The sequence below is a fragment of the Ochotona princeps genome, chromosome 10 (genome assembly GCF_030435755.1).
Source record: "Ochotona princeps isolate mOchPri1 chromosome 10, mOchPri1.hap1, whole genome shotgun sequence".
Classification (NCBI taxonomy): Eukaryota; Metazoa; Chordata; class Mammalia; order Lagomorpha; family Ochotonidae; genus Ochotona; species Ochotona princeps.
The window spans coordinates 78,092,122-78,111,168 of NC_080841.1; the positions used below are offsets into that span (position 1 = coordinate 78,092,122).

Here is a 19,047-nt window from a genome sequence, read left to right on the forward strand (position 1 = left end):
CCCAAAACTCTGGACCTGAAACAATCACTGTAATTCATGTCACTATGTGTGACCATCCATTATGGTTACATTTATATTCAAATGCAAAATACCATAAGAAGGAATATCATGTTTAATGTGGGTTGGAGTATGATAGTAAAATAAACTTGAAAATTTTGAAATAATTTATTGCATCCTTTTACAATGTTAAAAATCACATAAGAATGAATAACAATTTACAAAAAATTCATTATTTTTCAGTTAGAACCATCACCACCATCAATTTTTAGCTATTTTTACCTTCTAAAGCTTACTAGAGTTGCTCATAGTAGTAACATTACTGCTTGGGACCAACACAACCCAGAGTGCCTGGTTTGAATGCACACACTGTCGCTGTCCTGCAGCGATGGACTTGGTGCACAGAGCCGATAATAACACGCTTGGACTACTGACTGATGATCAATAGCCAAAATTTATTAGGGGCAACAGACTTTATATGCTGAGGGTCATACAGGATTAGGGTAGAGATACTTAGTTCATCAACAGAACCATCAACTGTTTCTGTGCCTTAGTTCGCAAGTCCTTTTGCCTTGTATATTACTTCCCAGTCAACTGTTTTTATACAAATGATATCTCATCAGGTATACAAAAGGTAGCCATACAGTTGTTCTCATGCAAAGGATATTCAATCAGTCACACACAAGACATCCATTCAGTTGTTTATCATACAAATATTGTGCCATCAACTGTAATCCTGTGCTGGCTGACTATGGTCGCTGACCTATGGTCACAATGTCCTCCTACACACACCATGCCTGATTCCATTATACCTGCCTGCACAAATCCACCCTGGGGCATCACTGAGATGTGAAGTTCAAGTAGACATTTCAGTTATGTTGAATGCTTAGATTTAACACATAGCTTCTAACTACTAACAATTATGTGTTTATTTATTTATTTATTTATTTGAAATGCAAAAAGAGCTTGCATCTGGTGGTTCATGCTACCCACACTTACAAGAATTAAGCTGAGTCAAGCCAAAATTGGAAAGGAGGAACTCCTTTTGGGTTAAAGATTTATTATTATTATTATTATTATTATTATTATTTGGAAAGTCAGGTATACAGATGAGTCAAGTCAAAGCTAGAAATGAGGAATATTATCCATGCTCCCACTGGGATAGTTAGAAACCCAGTTTGGTGGCGTGTTTTTGCTGTCTAACCAGGAAGTTGCTAATTAGAAGTAGCCAAATACTGAGCTAGCAATCTTTTTTTTTTTTTTAAAGATTTATTCATTTTATTACAGCCAGATATACAGAGAAGAGGAGAGACAGGAAGATCTTCCATCTGATGTTTCACTCCCCAAGTGAGCCACAACGGGCCAATGCGCGCCGATCCGAAGCCAGGAACCTGGAACCTCTTCTGAGTCTCCCACGCGAGTGCAGTATCTCAATGCATTGGGCCTTCCTCAACTGCCTTCCCAGGCCACAAGCAGGGAGCTGGATGGGAAGCGGAGCTGCCGGGATTAGAACCGGCGCCCATATGGGATCCCGGGGCTTTCAAGGTGAGGACTTTAGCCACTAGGCCACGACGCCGGGCCCGAGCTAGCAATCTTGAAAGATAACATGGGTATCCATTTCACTTGATAAACTTGCTCTGCTACCATACATGCCTCATTAGCTCCCAGTTTTAACATTATCTAATATGGGACAAGAATCTGGGTAGGGAACCAGCTTCTGAGAGTACTCTCTCTCCAAGCTCTCTGTCCTAGCCTCTAAAACACAAACACACAACAAGATGGCACCAGCATCCTGTGGCTAAGCATCCACCATCAGTGCTGCTTCAACTTAGGCTGTTCTGCTTGCAATCCAGCTCCCTGCTAATAGCTAGGAAAGAGGTAAGGATGGTCCAAGTACTTGAGCACCTGTGCTTATGTTGGAGGGCTAAGATAAACTCCAGGCTCTTAACTAGCACCAGCCACCTTCAGCTTGTGAGGACAGTTAGGGAGGTAACCACCAGATGGAAGATCCCTCTCTGTCTCTGCTTCTTTCTCTGTAATGCTGCCTTTCAAATAAAAATACATTTTAACAGAATATATATTTCCAAAAAGAAAAAGAAAAGAGGCCCAGTCCTCTCTGGACTTCTCCCTATTACCTTTAATACTTCTAATCCAAAGTCACTGCAAATGTGCTGCTTCTATAGAGATTCACCCAAGGTGGACACTGCATATGGTGAAGATGGGATCTAGGTGTCCTCAGGATCAATCAAGAGCCTCATCACCCTTGCAGGCCCTGGGCCCATACCTTTCAGCATCACTCAGCCAGAGCATGGTTCTGGCAACAGGCAACTGAGCACAGAAAAAGCAGAGCTGTCGGGCTCGGCAGCGTGGCCTAGTGGCTAAGGTCCTCACCTTGATCCCATATGGCCGCTGGTTCTAATCCCAGCAGCTCCACTTCCTCTCTATCTCTCCTCCTCTAAGTACATCTGACTTTGTAATAAAACTAAAATAAATCTAAAAAAAATTATTAATTATATATAAAAAAAAAGCAGAGCTGTCATCTTCTGGCAGTCAGCAGGAGGAGGGCTGTGTCCTCAGTTGCAATTTACCTGGTCATGATGCAGGAGGGAGGTACCAGTTCTATTGTCAAATAACACTAAGTCTCTCTGTCTTGATCAAATCTTGAATTTTCTTCAAATATGCTTTTTTTTAAGGAAGGTAATTATCAGAAACTATGTAATTGTGAATGTTTCAAAATGCCTTAGGTTCCTTTAGAAAAGGATGCCCATGGACAGAGGAAACACCACGTGAGGGTACAGGAAGGTGGGGGCTGTGAGGCAGCCAGGGAGTGACCTCAGCAGACACCAAATTGATTACCACCTTGCTCTTAGACTTTCAATCATTAAAAACACAAGAAATGAATGACTGTGATTCAAGACAGACATTTGATAGTATATTTTTATGGCAAACAGAGCACACTCTTCTTTTCAACTATACTTCTTACTGCCAATGAGAAAGAACCCATCAGAGTAATATAGAAACCAAAGGTTACGACTTCAGATGCCTAACACTTAAAGAACAATAGCAACAACAAAAAGTCAAATAAGCAACTTAAGTACTGAGCTCAAAGTCTTAGAAAAATAAAGAAATGTTTAGGAGTCGCAAAAGGAATTTAGAAATAATGATTGGTGAAGAAATGAATAAACTATATTAAGCAATACTGAAGACAATGGAAATATTGATTTTCTGTGCTCGCTTCGGCAGCACATATACTAAAATTGGAATGATTTTTTAAAAGACAAAATTAGGTTGCTTCCATGTTTTTGCAATTACTGATTGTGCTGCTATGAGCATAGGAGTGCATGTTGGTTTCTCATAAAACAATTGTTCTGGATATATTCCTAGGAGTGCTATTGCTGGATCATACGGTATGTTGAACAGAGGATTGGATAAGAAAGCTATGGTTCATCTACTCCATGGAATACTACTCAGCTATTAAAAAAAACAAAATGCAGTTCTTTGTGGCCAAATGGGCCAAACTGGAAACCATAATGCTAAGGGAAATGAGCCAATCCCAAAAGGTTAAATACCACATGTTTGCCTTAATTTAAGATGATATGATGTTATGTATAACATGTTATGTTTTGAATGTTATATGTTGTGTATAAACTAAATTGAAGTATAGGTGAGGTGGTCACAGAAGGTGGCTGGGAACTCGCATTTACTTTCAACATGTTGGTTACTTATTACTATGTCAATTAATTCCATAATGATGTAAATTTTTGCTGATGGTATGACGGAGCTTTCAATTGACTGGGATAATACTCTGCTAGCTCTGTCTTCAGACCAGAGAGGGTATACCTAAGAAGACGTTGAACTTGACTGGACAATAAGATGCTGGACTCTATGTTTGGTGTATGCTTGCAATGGGGGAATCTGAACTGAACTTGAGCTGTGGTTATGCAACAAGGTGGAGGAATCCACCATGGTGGGAGGGTTTGGGGAGGGTTTGGGGAGGGGTGGGAGAACCCAAGTATCTATGTAACTGTGTCACATAATACAATGTAATTAATGAAGTTAAATAATAATAAAAAAAAGTCAAAATAAATAAATAAATAAATAAATAAATTCTAGACACTAAAAAAAAAAAAAAAAAAAGATTATTCTTCAGATATTAAAATCTAGTCCACGTTCAGGTCTACTGTTTTCTCCTTAAGTTCAGCATTAAAGATATACCACAACTCAAAAAAAAAAAAAACAAAGACAAAATTAATGAACCTTTATCCAGATTAAGAAAAAGTAGAGCCCTACATGGTAGACTCACAGCTAAAGTGCTCACCTTGCAAGCGCCAAAACACCATATGGGCACTGGATCTAATCCTGGCAGCACTGGTTCTCATTCATCTCCCTGTTGTGGCTTAGAAGAGCAGTCAAGGACAACCCAAAGCCTTGGGGCCCTGGACCTGTGTAGGAGACCCAGAAGAGCTCAGGGCTCCTAACTTTGAATAGGCACAGCACGGGCCGTTGCGGTCACTTGGGAAGTGAATCATCAGAAGATATTTCTGTCTCTCCTATTCTCTCTTTCTGTCTCTCTACATATATATCTGACTTTGCAATAAAAATAAATAAATCTATAAAAAAAGAACTAATTCTTAAAAAAGAAAGAAAAAAGGTAGTCATGATTATAACAGACTGAGAAGAGTGAGGCCTGGGGAAAGGAAGGAGGTAGAACAGGTAGCAAAGGAAGTGAGACAGAAGGAACAAGATCCAGTGTCCCATCCCAGTGTGTGGCGACTACAGTTCGCAATAAGCTTATGCAGGGAACTGGAACAGAGCACTCTGTTTACTGTAAAAGCAAAGATACATGGAAAGCCTGGGCACCTGGTTTACTCAGCTTAGGCTGTATATGTACACAACACTGCACTGTGCCTTGCGATAGTATTCAAGTACATGTTGATCAAATTTCTGTGAAGGTTTTAAAAATCAGAATCATCTCTTCACAGTAACAATATCTAAAAAAATTTAAACTGTCCCGATCTACACAGCATAAAATATGTTTATTGCTTTTTAAACTCTTTATTGAATTGTTGTTTTATAAAGTATTTATTCATTTTCACTGCAAATTCAGATTTACAGAGAGGAGACCAGAGAGAAACATCTCCCATCTCCCATCCACTGGCTCACTGCCCACATGGCCACAACAGCCGAAGTTGAGCTGATCTGAAACCAGGAGCCAAGAGCTTCTTCTGGGTCTCTCATGCACATGCAGGGTCTCAAGACTTTGGGCTGTCCTCTACTTTTTCCCAGGTCACAAGCAGGGAGCTGGATAGTAATTAGAGCAGCTCGGACAGAAACTTGTGCCCTTATGGGGTTCTGACATATGCAAGATTATTACTGTAGCAACTAGGCTATTGTGCTAAATTCTTTTCTTTTCCAAGAAAATGTAATCTTACTGTTTTTTTTTTTTTACCTTTTATTATTATCACTTTCTAATAATTTTCATAGGCCCTGGGATTTTCCTTACCCACTTAAAAACAATTTACTTATTTGCTTAAATGTGAAAAGTACACAGCAAAAGTCAAAGACAGACAGACTGAGATCTTCCCTCCACTTGTTTACTCCCCATGTGGCCACAAGAGGCAGCAAAGTCCAGGACAAAGCCAAGAGCCTGAACTCCATTCTGATCCTCCACAGGTGTGCAGGTGTCCAAGGAACTGGGACATTTTTTCTATGTTCCAAGCACATTAGAAGGGAGCTACAGGGCCCTGCGGCGTGGCCTAGTGGCTAAAGTCCTCACCTTGAACGCCCCGGGATCCCATATGGGCGCCGGTTCTAATCCCAGCAGCTCTGCTTCCCATCCAGCTCCCTGCTTGTGGCCTGGGAAAGCAGTTGAGGACGGCCCAATGCATTGGGACACTGCACCCATGTGGGAAACCAGGAAGAGGTTCCAGGTTCCCGGCTTCGGATCGGCACGCATTGGCCCGTTGTGGCTCACTTGGGGAGTGAAACATCAGATGGAAGATCTTCCTCTCTGTCTCTCCTCCTCTCTGTATATCTGGCTGTAATAAAATGAATAAATCTTTAAAAAAAAAAAAAAGAAGGGAGCTACATCACAAAGTGAACAGCACATTACAACTGATGTATCTCACATTCTTTTAAACAAATAATAGAGAAATTAATCAAAAAGTACAATGTGATTTTGGATGTTGAGTCATTCAAAGAAAAACATTTGACACTAAATGATGGTATAAACCTTTACTTTCTCCATTCTGATTCCTTTGAACATATAAATCTTTATTATTCAAACTGATACTACCAAAAATGAACAAGATTGTTGCTCTTGATACTAAGTAAAAGGAATGACAAAAATTACACAGAGCATATAGGATAAATGAAAACAGTTGGGATCATTCCAGAACTTCTCAAGAAACTGGGAGTATACCTGAATTTCTAAAGAAATGAGACAGTATTTTGTTTTTTTTAATAGCTGAGTAGTATTCCATGGAGTAGATGAACCATAGCTTTCTTATCCAATCCTCTTTTGTGGCCAAATGGGCCAAACTGGAAACCATAATGCTAAGGGAAATGAGCCAATCCCAAAAGGTTAAATACCACATGTTTGCCTTAATTTAAGATGATATGATGTTATGTATAACATGTTATGTTTTGAATGTTATATGTTGTGTATAAACTAAAATTGAAGTATAGGTGAGGTGGTCACAGAAGGTGGCTGGGAACCCGCATTTACTTTTAACATATTGGTTACTCATTACTATGTCAATTAATTCCATAATGATGTAAATTTTTGCTGATGGTATGTTGGAGCTTTCAATTGACTGGGATGATACTCTGCTGGCTCTGTCATCAGACCAGAGAGGGTATACCTCAGAAACCGTTGAACTTGACGGGACAATAAGATGCTGGACTCTATGTTTGGTATACGCTTGCAATGGGGAAATCTCAACTGAACTTGAGCTGTGGTTATGCAACAAGGTGGAGGAATCCACCATGGTGGGAGGGTTTGGGGAGGGGTGGGGAGAACCCAAGTATCTATGTAACTGTGTCACATAATACAATGTAATTACTGAAGTTAAATAATAAATAATTAAAAAAAAAAAAAAAAGAAATGAGACAGTGTTATTTGCAATTGGGTTTGCATTATTTGCAAATACAGTTTACAGACTCCAGGGAAACTACTCAAGGAAAAACTTAGAAGATATATCCATGATATCCTAATACAGGACAGAATATGCAACCATCCAACATATTCAGTTACAGTGAGGAGATGTGGGCATCTAGTAGAGTGGATGAGAAACTGCTTAGCAGACACTCACCCTACACTGGTTCCTGTGTTTGTGTTACGGCTCCACAACAAATTCCATCTTGCTGCAATTTGACTTTCTGGATGGAAACAAGAAATTTCTCAAGTATGCAAGTCCTTGCACCTGCTAAAATGGACAGAGATTTAGTTCCTGGCTCCTATTTTTGGCTTTACCCTGTCACAATCTTGCAAGAATTTAAAGAATTAATTAGCAGATGCTACATCACTCTCTCTCTCCATGACACTTATAAATGAAACATACTAACAAGAATTACTTGTTTGAAATGATAAGAGAAAAATAATTGCAAAATGCAAATTGGCATGGATGTCTGGTGCAGCTTTTCACACACAATTATGAGGATCACATGTTTCTTCCGAGTGATTCGAAATAGAGCAGCGCATTCTTTAAATGTAAATCTCATAGAAGAACAAAGGAAAGTCCACACTGACTGACAGTGATGAGTATTAGTTAATACAACAGTATAACTACTCAGTCAGTGGGAACTGCTACTCAGCAATGTGATTAGAGATCTCAGTTAACACTACATGAAGAAGATAAGTCACACCAAATCGAAGAGAAACACAAAATAAGTGTACATGAAGGAAATGTTAGATTGCAAACATTCTACCCTATTCATACTTCATACACCATCAGAATTTATCCCCAGTCTGTAACGTAGTATTGTCCCACATGCAAATCAATTGCAATGAATTAGCATATGAGAAATGAAAAGCAAGACAAGTACTGTCATCATATCAAAATCTAAAGCAAAGGCCAGCATTGGGGCATAATATGTAAAGTTGCCAACTGCAACACCAGCATCCCATATGGAATCAGCTGTTCCAATTCTTTTCCCAGCTGTTAATCTCCTGGGAAAAGAAGTGGAAGATCAACCAAGTGCCTGGGCCCTGATCACTCACAGGTAAGACCTGGAGGAAGCTGCATGCCCCTGGACTCAGCTTGGTCCAGCACTGATTATTTTAGCCACCTGTGTAGTGAGCTAGTGGGTAGAAGATCTCTGTGTCTTATTTTTTGTAAGATTCATTTATTTTTATTGCAGTCATATATATATATATATATATATATATATATATATATATAGAGAGAGAGAGAGAGAGAGAGAGAGAGAGAGAGAGTAGGAGAGACAGAAACATCTACTGTCCGCTGATTCACTCCACAAGTGGCTGCAACAGCCAGCACTGTGCCAATCCGAAGTTAAGAGCCAGGGACTCTCTGGGGTCTCCCACGGGAGTGCAGGGGTCCTAAGGCCTTGCGCCGATCATGACTACATTCCCAGGCCACAAGCACAGAGCTGGATGGGAAGCGGGGCTGCCGGGATTAGAACCGGCGCCCAACCCAAATGGGATCCCAGGGCACTCAAGGCAAGGACTTTAGCCAGTAGTCCAAGGCGCCTGGCCATTTCTCTTACTTGAACTTTCATTTAAACATATACAAATAAAACAATAAAAAAAAAAAAGAAAAGAAAGACCTTTTTAAGATCTATTTACCATACCATATCACTTTAAAAGTTTCAGTTTAAGAAATCACAAACGTCAGACAGTACTAGGATTTAGTCACCTTTGGGGATGGAAGATCAAAGACACCAAGACACCGAGACTTCAATTGACAAAGGATTTTTTCAAAGAGCTTGTCTACAAGGGCGCTGCGCCACCCCAGGCCTCTGCCAAGCACAACGCCAGCACCACATGCTGCCCCTCAACCTTGCAGCAAAACTCCCAGGAAAACAAGGCTGTTTGTTCTGACTGCTGGAGTCTGTGCTGGTCTGGTGTCAGCAACAAGAAAACTGCCCCAGACCCTTAGCAGGAGCTTCACTGAGGACTCAGCTGGGGGTTCGAGGCACTCTTCATCAACTCAAAATATACCTTTACATAAAGAACAAAGAAATCCTGCCCAACCCGAAGGTCGAATGGTCCCCGGGCAGTCCCCCCTCCTCCCTGCACAGTGGATTCAACTGGGAGTCCTAGTGTTCAAGGTCAGTGCTGCAGAGTGAGGACCTTAAGTTCCCCCACCAGGCCCCCGCCCGCCCTGGGGCCTCAGGAGATGCTCTCACACACTCACCCTTCCCAGCTTCTGATGAGTCGGGGGTCCTGCAGAGGTTCTTGCTGGGAGGGAGCTCACAGGGCAGCACTGCCTCAGCCACCTGCGCCTCTCCACCAGCACAACCAGCAACGCGGCTATGGCGGCACCCACAACAACCTCCAGCCTGCTGCCACAGGGCTTCCTGGACACGCCTGATTGGACAGCTCCCACACACCTTGACTACGCATGACGTCAGACAATGCGCAGCCAATCACAATCACAAAGGGCAGAAGCCAGTCAGGTAGGATTCTGGAGGGAGGGGGAAGGAGAGGTGGGGCTTCACCTCAGGCTGGAAGTGGCCTCCTCTCTTGCAGTTTGAGCCTTCCAATAGCAGGGGCCGCTGTCGCCTCTCACATCAGTCCATCTCCTGGCCTCTCCTTTCCTCCCTGCTTCAGGTTCAAGTCTGGAAACCCATAAACAGATGGCAGGAGTCTCAGATGCACCTCACTAAATGTTCAACAGATTCTGGGACTTTTCTTCCTTTACATTTGCTTTTTTTCCCATTAGTTCATTCAACCTTTTAAAATGCCCAACTGAACTATACTTGAAAATATATAAATTAATCTTTTCAATCTCATTTCTGCTACTCATGTTCATTTCCTGGTCTGTATTTTTATTTTCATAGTGTTCCATATCTGTTTCTTATTAGCACATATTGATTTGATTCTGTATGTTGATCTCCTACCCAGAAATCTTGCTTGATTCTCTCCTCTGTTTAAATTTGGTTTTCCACAAAAGGGCCATTAGTGTACATTGATAGTTCTGCAGCTTAAAACTTAGCCATTGGACCCAGCACGATAGCGTAATGTTAAGGGTCCTCTCCTTGAATGCGCAGAAATCCCATATGGGGGCCGGTTCTAATCCTGGCAGCTCCACTTCCCATCCAGCTCCCTGCTTGTGGCCTGGGAAAGCATTCCAGGATGGCCCAAAGCCTTGGGAATCTGAACACATGAGGGAGACCCCTAAAGAAGTTCCTGGCTATTGGCTTTGGATTGGCGCAACACTGGCCCTTGGGGCCACTTGGGAAGTGAATCATCAGATGCAAGATTTTCCTATCTGTTTCTCCTCTCTGTACATCTGCATTTCCAATAAAATAAATAAATCTTACAAAAAAACTTGATCATTCTGCTACAATTTCTTTCTGTGTTTAATTTTCTGGTTATACTTTCACAACAATGTGTAGCAGACATAGAGAGAAGAGGGCTTGTCTAGATACAATCTAGCAAAATAAAACCAGCAGTGAGCGATATATGTAATTAATATTCTATGTATATTTCCTGTGTTATGCAGTATATATTTATATCTGTTACTTGGTTTCCAGAATGTGTGGCTTTTGGTTTTTGTTTTATAACCTATCTCTTGTAAGCATTTTTAAAAATTTTTGTTGGAAAGTCCGATATACAAGAGGAGGAGAGACAGAGAAGAAGATCTTCCTTCCGCTGATTCACTCTCTAAGTGGGCACAATGGTCAGAGCTGTGCCAGTCTGAAGCCAGGAGCCTAGAGCCTCTTCCCAGTCTCCATGTGCATACAGGGTCTTGTGGCTTTGGACCATCCTCAACAGCTTTCCTAGCCACAAGCGGGGAGCTGGATGAGAAGCAGGGCTGCTGGGATTAGAACTGGTGCCCAAATGCAATCCCGGCACGTACAAGGCAAAGGGTTAGACCACTAGTCTACTACCCTGGGCCCTGTTTTAAAACATCTTATGCCAAAGTATTTCAGAAAATCCTCTCATAATCTCGTGAAAGATTACAAATTTTATGAAGAATTGTTTATACTGCTGAAATGTATTACTTACATGCAATTTCATTCTTAATGACTTACTAATTTATTTTGATATTTATTTATTGGGAAAACAGATTTAAATAGAGAAAGAGAGACAGAGAAAAGGCTTCAGTCTGATCGTTCCCTTCACAAGTGGACACAACAGCCAGACCCAAATTGATGAGAAGCCAGGAGCCTCATCAAGGTTTCCCCTGTGTGTGCAGGGTCCAAGGTCCTGGGCCATTATCTACTGCCTTCTCAGGCCACAGCAGGGAGCTAGATGGGAAGTGGAGCGGCCGACACATGAACTGGTGCACATATAGAATCCCAGCACATGCAAGCAGAGAATTTAACCAATGAACCATTGTGCCAGACCCCTAATATTAGTTGATATTGTAAATGCATTGCCACAATGGCTGGTTTTCACTATATGCAACACAAACTTGAGACTATAAATGGATCCCCACATACTGTGCTGATTTATGTGTCATGCTCTGTATTTTGTGCTGTGTTTTAGGAACTTATACAAGCCTTGTCTGCCTCCTCATGTCTCGAGCCCTACATGTCTGGAGCTGGGCCTGGATGTGTATAACTCTGACCTTGTTCCTGGGACTATGGGTCATCGGAAGTTTCAACACCTCACATAAATGCGACCTGTGTTCATCCTTGCATCTTGTCATCATAGAAATCTATCGTTTGGACATGACACAGTAGCCTAGTGGCTAAAAGTCCTCACCTTACACTAGCAAGGATCCCATTTGAGCAATGGTTCCCGTCTTGGTGGCCCCACTTCCCATCCAGCTCCATGCTTGTGGCCTGAAAAAACAGTGGAGGATGGTCCAAAGCATAAGAACTCTTATACGCATGGTAGACTCAGAAGAAGTTCCTAGCTGGAAGGTTAAGATCAGCTCAGCTCTGGCCATTGCAGCCAAGTGGATATTCCTTGTGCCTACAGCATAAGCCAGCTGCCTGTAAAGCAACATCATTTACTTTGATCAATAATCAATATTCCCCTCCACCCTCTCCCATCTCTCTAAGTCACACTGTGCTCTACCTGCTTCTCACATCTCACTCCTTTCTTCGCCCTCCTCTGTCTGAAGTTCCCTAGCTAGCTTTCCTCACTGAGAATCTGAGCGGCTACAACCACTTCTCCCCTGTCCCTCTTTCTTCCTCTGCTTGAAATTGCAGTTTTTCCAAGGTTTAAGCTTTTTCCTTTCTCTTTTGTATACTTCACCTACACCCTCCCCTAATCCAGAGGGATGGGGTACAGGACAAGCTAAGTAACATCTACTGGCAAACAAATCAAAATGTTACTTTCAAAGTTTGTTCAGTAACTTGCTAGAGCAGAGCCCTCCAAAAGCAATGAATATTCAACCAGAGATGTCTACACCTTCAATTTGATTTAGGGCCTTGCATATTGGTCTAGCAGCTAGAGTTCTCGCCTAAAATGTGCTAGGACCCCATTTGGGCACTAGTTCTAATCCCGGCAGCTCTGCTTCCCATCCAGCTCCCTGCTTGTGGTCTGGGAATGCAGTTGAGGATTGCCTAAAGCCTTGGAGCCCTGCACCCACGTGAGAGACCTGGAAGAAGTTCCTGGCTCCTGGCTTCGGAATGGTGCAGCTCCAACCATTGCAGTCAATTGGGGAGTGAATCATCAGACAATATTTCTTTGTCTCTCCTCCTCTCTGTATATCTTAGTTTGCTATAAGAATAAAATAAATCTTTTAACATTTTTTATTTAAGTGAGATAAATATTGTCAAAATATAAACATAAGAATAACTAGCCTCTTGGTACCTATGAACAATATTTGTTTGTGATTAAATACAATTATTTGCTTTTTTGTGAAAGATTTAGTTTATTTTTATTGCTAAGTAAGATACAGAGACAGGAGGAGAATCTGATCTGTGCCCTATTATGTAAACAGATTCTATTTCAATCAGATAATTTATGCCTTCAGGGCATTCTTGACAGGCACTCAGAAATTCAAAAGCTTCCAATTCTGGCACTTTATTTAACTTCTGCAACAAGATAAATTTTGGAATTAGCACTTGTAAAAATAGTTTTTAGGCAAGTTGTGGTAACCAAGTGCAAATATCCTTTCCTTGCATTTGCTGGGATCCCATATGGGCTACAGTTCATGTCCCAGCTGCTCCACTTCGCTTCCAGCTTCCTGCTTGTGCCCTGGCAAAGCAGTAGAGGATGGCCCAAAGCCTTGGGACCATGCACTCACATGGGAAACCTGGTGAAGGCTCCTGGCTCCTGGCATTGGATCATCTCAGCTCCAGTGGAGGCTGCCACTTGTGGAGTGAACCAGCAGATGGAAGACCTCCCTCTATGTCTCTCATTATCTCTGCAACCTGACTCTCTAATACTAAGTAACTAAATCTTTTTTAAAAAAATAATCTTTTTATGATATACTTTGAAGCATTTATAAATCTCTGACGTTGGAATCATGTGAAACAAAAATGTGTACATGTATAAAATATGCATTTAAAGAACTTCAAATGGATGAAATAATATATACATTTATTCAATGTAAATTTTGAAAGGTTTATTGACAGGTACACTTTTATTAGTATTTTTATAAGTATTATGAGTCTCTATATAAAGTCCAATAAAGCAACCAGAAATAAAATTGTGTTGTTCTCAGCGCTGACTGAATGGCTGGGCTAATTCTCAACTCCTACTGAGAAGTATGCCTGTGGCTCTGACAGAACCCAGTATTAGCTAACAGCACTGCTGTGGAAGCAGTCAGCACCCAGCGGGGTCACTGGACCAGACACTGCCCTGCCCACATCTTACCATTGAAACTGAACAAGCAAGGCAGTGGCCCAATGATGGCCAGTCAAGTGAAAGGTCAAGGGCAGGGAGGAGAGGAAACCAGGAGATCCCTGACACTGATGGAATTAGAAGCTCAGAATCCTGTTCTGGATGTGGACTCCATGAGAAATGATGCCATGTTAGCCCAGGGGTCATTGTTGAAAAGGTTTCTGTTGCTACCAAATAAGACCCTTGAGAAAACACACTGTGATTCTACAAAGGTATACCACTTTGCTTAGAATCAATCCTACAAAATAAACAAGATTCATTTTAAGAGATCATATCACAGACAACAACTTCACTGTTTATTAGGAGGCTTGCAATAAGTTACATCGTAAATGTAATTATAAGCAGCAGTTGGCCTGGAGGCGTGGCCTAGTGGCTAAAATCCTTGCCTTGAACACGCCGGGATCCCATATGGGCACCGGTTCTAATCCCAGCCACTCCACTCCCCATCCAGCTCCCTGCTTGTGGCCTGGGAAAGTAGTCGAAGACGGCCCAAAGCTTTGGGACCCTGCACCCGCGTAGGAGACCCAGAGGAGGTTCCAGGTTCCTGGCTTCGGATCAGCGCAGCACCGGTTGTTGCTGTCACGTGGGGAGCGAATCATCGGACAGAAGACCTTCCTGTCTGTCTCTCCTCCTCTCTGTATATCTGACTTTGTAATAAAAATAAGTAAATCTTAAAAAAAAAAAAAAGCAGCAGTCAAGTGAATGATGTTCACCATAGCCTCTGCCCCTTTTTGAAGCAAGGCTGTCTCTGCCAATACCACTGTCCTGGTAGCTGCTTTCCCCTGGAAGGTGCCAGCGACTTCAACCCCCAGTGACCATGCCAGGCTTGCTCAGCAGCTGAGCAGCTCACTTCTAGGTTGCTGTCCCTGAATGCCACTCCAGGCTAAAAGTGTTTGTGCCTAGGTCCCCAGTGACCCTAACCCGCATGCCAGCCCTTCCACGGCCAGCTGGGCTGTGATGGCCCGCAGTGAGTCTCTACAATGACCCCTACCACAAGCCATCTGCACCACGGCCAGGTGGTCTTGGTCAGCGCCCCAAGTGCTCACAGCCGCTGCTGCACCTCTCTTGGGCCAGGAGGTTTTGCCAAAGTCCCTAGCACTGCTTCTCAGCCTAGCCTGATCTCATACCCACATGCTGAACTAGGGCCAGGTTGGCTTGGCCACAGCCACCCACCGCCCCCCCAGAAGATTAGGCGAACCTGGTGGACATGCCTGGCACTGCAGGGTCCAGTGGCCTTGGCCATGCGCCTCTTTTCCTACTTCCCCTATAAACCTGTAGCATGTCTGCCCTGGTGAGCTGGGCCACGATCCTGTTCACTCACACAGCTGCTTCTGGGCCGGGTATGCTGGGCTGGCCACTGGCCCCTCGGTCCCCATCACTACGCCCCCTGCTCCATGGTGGAGCCAGTCTCTCCCAGCCCTACTGCATGACACTCTGAGTTCCAAGGCTAGACCCGCCCACCCGCCTACACTGCCTCTAGCACTCCTGCCCTGTCCCTGATGCGGGAACAGGCCTACTTGGAAGGAGATCCCTAACCTCCAATCTAGTTGGACCTATGCTCCACAGGTGGCTTGAAGGCAAACAGAATCAGTCAGTGCTCCCTGCTCACCCTGAACCTCTAGCGCCCATCAGGATGGCACTCCAGGTTCAGGCCAGCGTAGATGGAGCCCACGCTCCCTTAGCCTGCCTGCTGTGTGCTCCAGAGCTTCAAGGACTAGGTTGATGATTTCCATGCCTCTAGCCCTCCCACTATGCCCGCTGCTCTAGGGTCAGGCAAATCCTGCCTGCAATCCACCACCACCCACCAAATACACACACATACACACACACACTCACACTCACACACACAGGGCAGGCTGCTGTGCTTGCTGCAGCAGAACCAGGTAGGCTCTGCCAGCCATCCAGTGCCCTCAGCAGTCTGCTTTTCCACCTGCCGCTCCAGGAACTTGCCCTGCTCAGGCGGCTCATACACCACTGCTGAAAGGACCTGCTGATTGAGCCAGCGTCTCCTGAGCCCCAAGCCTGCCTGCTGTCCATTTCGCCAACAACCAATCCTCCAGCTCCCCCATTCGCAGCTTGTCTGATAGTCACTCCAGGGTCAGGTGGACTCAGCTGGTGCCTTATGCCCCTCTAGGCCTTCCTCCTCCACAGCCACCTCCTGAGGTTCTAGCACTAGGCCTATTCAGAGGTTGCTTCATGGGCCCCAGCACGCACTCTATGCACTGTAGGACCATGTCATCCAAGCCACATAGGCCAGTGCATCCTGCACAGCACCCTTAGCTCGCAGGCTAATACAGGGTTAGGCAGGTTTAGCCAGCATCACACACCCCGCGCTCCCACTCTGGACCTTTGCTTGGGCCCTATCAGACAGCATGCCATGCGTCCCATTCCTCCCACTGTGCCAGCTGCTCACTCAGACCACACCCTGTGAGTCCCCTGAATGCCCACCATCCACTGTCTCTTCCAGGGCCGTGCTGCCCTGATTGCCTTTGCAAAACCAGGCTGGGGAAGGATCCCATCAGGTTCAACCCGCCTGCCAGGAGCTCCAGGGCCACATGTGCATGAACAGTGACTCCACCCAGCCTGCTGTCCACTCCTGGGCCAAGAGGGCTTAGCTGGAACCCCCATGCATGCCAGGCATGCACAAAGTTGTGCTCCAGGGACAAGGGGTCATGACAACAAGCCAAGGAGCAAAGACACCCACTGGCAGTTTTTCCAGGGTTGGTGCACTCTACACCTGCTGTCCTCCCACCATCTACTTCACAGCCAAGTTGTTCTGGCCAGTGTCCCTGCTCCCACAGCACTGTAGTCATCTACTTCTGGGCTGAATTGTGATGGGGGAAGGCTGCACCTCTAACAAGCTCCCTCCATTGCCCCACTTGCCCATCCAGGGTCAGGCTTGGTGAGCCAGCGCCAGTGCACTTCTAGGCCAAGTACACTGTCTCACTGTCCACCATCTGTTGCTGAGAGCCAGTCAGGCTCAGTCAGTGATCCTGTTCCCTCAGTGCTGGGTCCCTTCTGCCAGCCACCCTGCATGCCTTGAGTCCCCCAGCCCAAAACATGCCCACCCTATCACCTTACTTGTCTTTCCAGTTGCGTGTCCCACATCCATAGCCCTCCTGCAAGCTCCTCCAAGGCCAGGCCAGAAGGGCAGCCCCAACATTCAACTCTAGCCTGTCTGCCCATGAGGACTTCCCACTGCCCCGGGGCAAGGTGGGCTAGCTTTGCAAGGAATTTGAAGCAAAACACTGCAGCAACAACCTTGTTTCTTGTCTCATGTGACACAATTTTCATACAGACAACTCTAGTTTGCAAAGCAGGATTTATTTCATAAGAGGAAGGAAAATAGTTGCTGCACTAGTGGCAGGACGGGGCTCCAAGGGAGGAAAGCCCAGAGGAAATGGTGGAAATAGTACCTTTTATGCACTGTCTTAGGGAGGGTTTCACAGGAGTCACCCCAAAGGCAGAGAATGAAACTTATTCACAACAGGCAGTGATGTCTACCACCTAGCCCAGAAAAAAAAGGGTCAGACTTGTGGCTTCCTTCTTGTGGCTAGGGTAGGCAGCCAGTTCAGGGTCACCAGCTTGGAAGCAACACACACCCCTACACCATCTAGGCTTTCCGTTTTGCCCACCTGTGACACTCACTTATCATCACCTGGAACCGGAGAGGGGGAGATATTGCATTGCTCAGTAACCAATCCCCTCACAAACCCCAATAAAGGCTTTTTATTGGGGGTGGAGGTCACTCTCTTGGTCAAGAGCTTCCATTGCTCTGACACTCTGACTCTTGGCCTTCCCAGCACCTGCTTGCTCTCTGGCTTCTGGCAGACAATCTCTGAGGACAGGTAGCCCCTGTGCATAGATCCTGTATGTCTGTATTCCTCACCTTGTGTTCACTCTTTGAGCATGATAGTAAAGATGTTAATTCTAAGATGCATTGTATTACTAACTTGTCTACTTTCCAAAGTTCCAGGAGAGATGAGGCCTGGCAGTATTGGAATGTGCACAGAGAAGGCAGGGAAATGTGGATGCCTGCATCCTTGTTAGTCTGTCCAGGTTGTTTGCTGTATGTCTCTTAGGATAACTTATATTTCTGGGAAAGCTGAGATATAGATCTTCAGATTAACAGACTTCTGGGTAATGACCATTTCTACCTCTCAGGGTTTCCATTCAAACTGGATTGTCACATGGACTTGGCATTTGTTAATTTCTAGTGGGCCCTGTTATCACCAAACTGGGTTAACAAAGACTCTTTAATACATCCTAGACTTGTCTGGCATGATCTTGCTTGCACCCCACAACACCATCCTGGAGATAAACTGAAAGCTGAAACGCAGTTCCTTTGACAGTGACCCAGAGACGAGGTTAGTATGAGCCACATCTCACTACATTTGATATGGCAACAGCTATGATGGATGATTAATATGCTAATTCTATCCCTGTGTTCCCTCCCCAGAGGAAGGGAACAGGAAGGACATGGAAATCGGGGAAGACCTGTTCTCACATTTTGAAGGATAATTTTACCAGGTACCAGGAGATCCAGTCTGACTCCTCACACACTACTCCAGCGCCATCATGTCCACAACCGCCCTCTGCTTGCTCCAGGGCCAGGCAGGCTAGGCCAGACTCTCATTAAGCATGCCTGCCCACCATCCTGCTTGTCACTGAGGGACCATGCCAGCTCAGGTGGTGTCCACTGTGTCCCCCTACCTGTTGGTGGCTATAGGGCCAGGCCAGGTGGAAGAGCATCCACAAGCCTTTGACACTAAGGACCTCCAGCCCTGCTTGCTGCTTCAGGCCAGCTCTGTGGACCATCCACACACACAAAGCAGTCCACCAGCTGCCCTGTTTGCTGCTTCAGGTCTAAGCTGGCTTTGTCAGGGATCCTGCCACTCCTGCCTTCCATCTTGCTACTCGGGGCTAGCCTCACTCTCCCTGGACCCACAGCACCTCTAGCATTCCCACCTTGATTGCTGCAGCAGGCACAGGTCTTCTGGGCAGGAAAAACCTGTGCTTCCACCCAGCCTATCATATCTCGCTCAGGCTACTTTTGG

General features: G+C 44.7%; 1 protein-coding gene across 1 annotated transcript in view; it reads right to left on the reverse strand.

The window, feature by feature from the left end:
- LOC131481290 (zinc finger protein 157-like) overlaps positions 1-9,538 on the reverse strand; it is a 32,284-nt gene extending 22,746 nt beyond the window's left edge. Inside the window, exon 1 of the mRNA XM_058669678.1 lies at positions 9,378-9,538. The gene's annotated coding sequence lies outside the window, so the exon portion shown is untranslated. The remainder of the gene's footprint in view (positions 1-9,377) is intronic.
- Between the last annotated feature and the right edge of the window lie 9,509 nt (positions 9,539-19,047).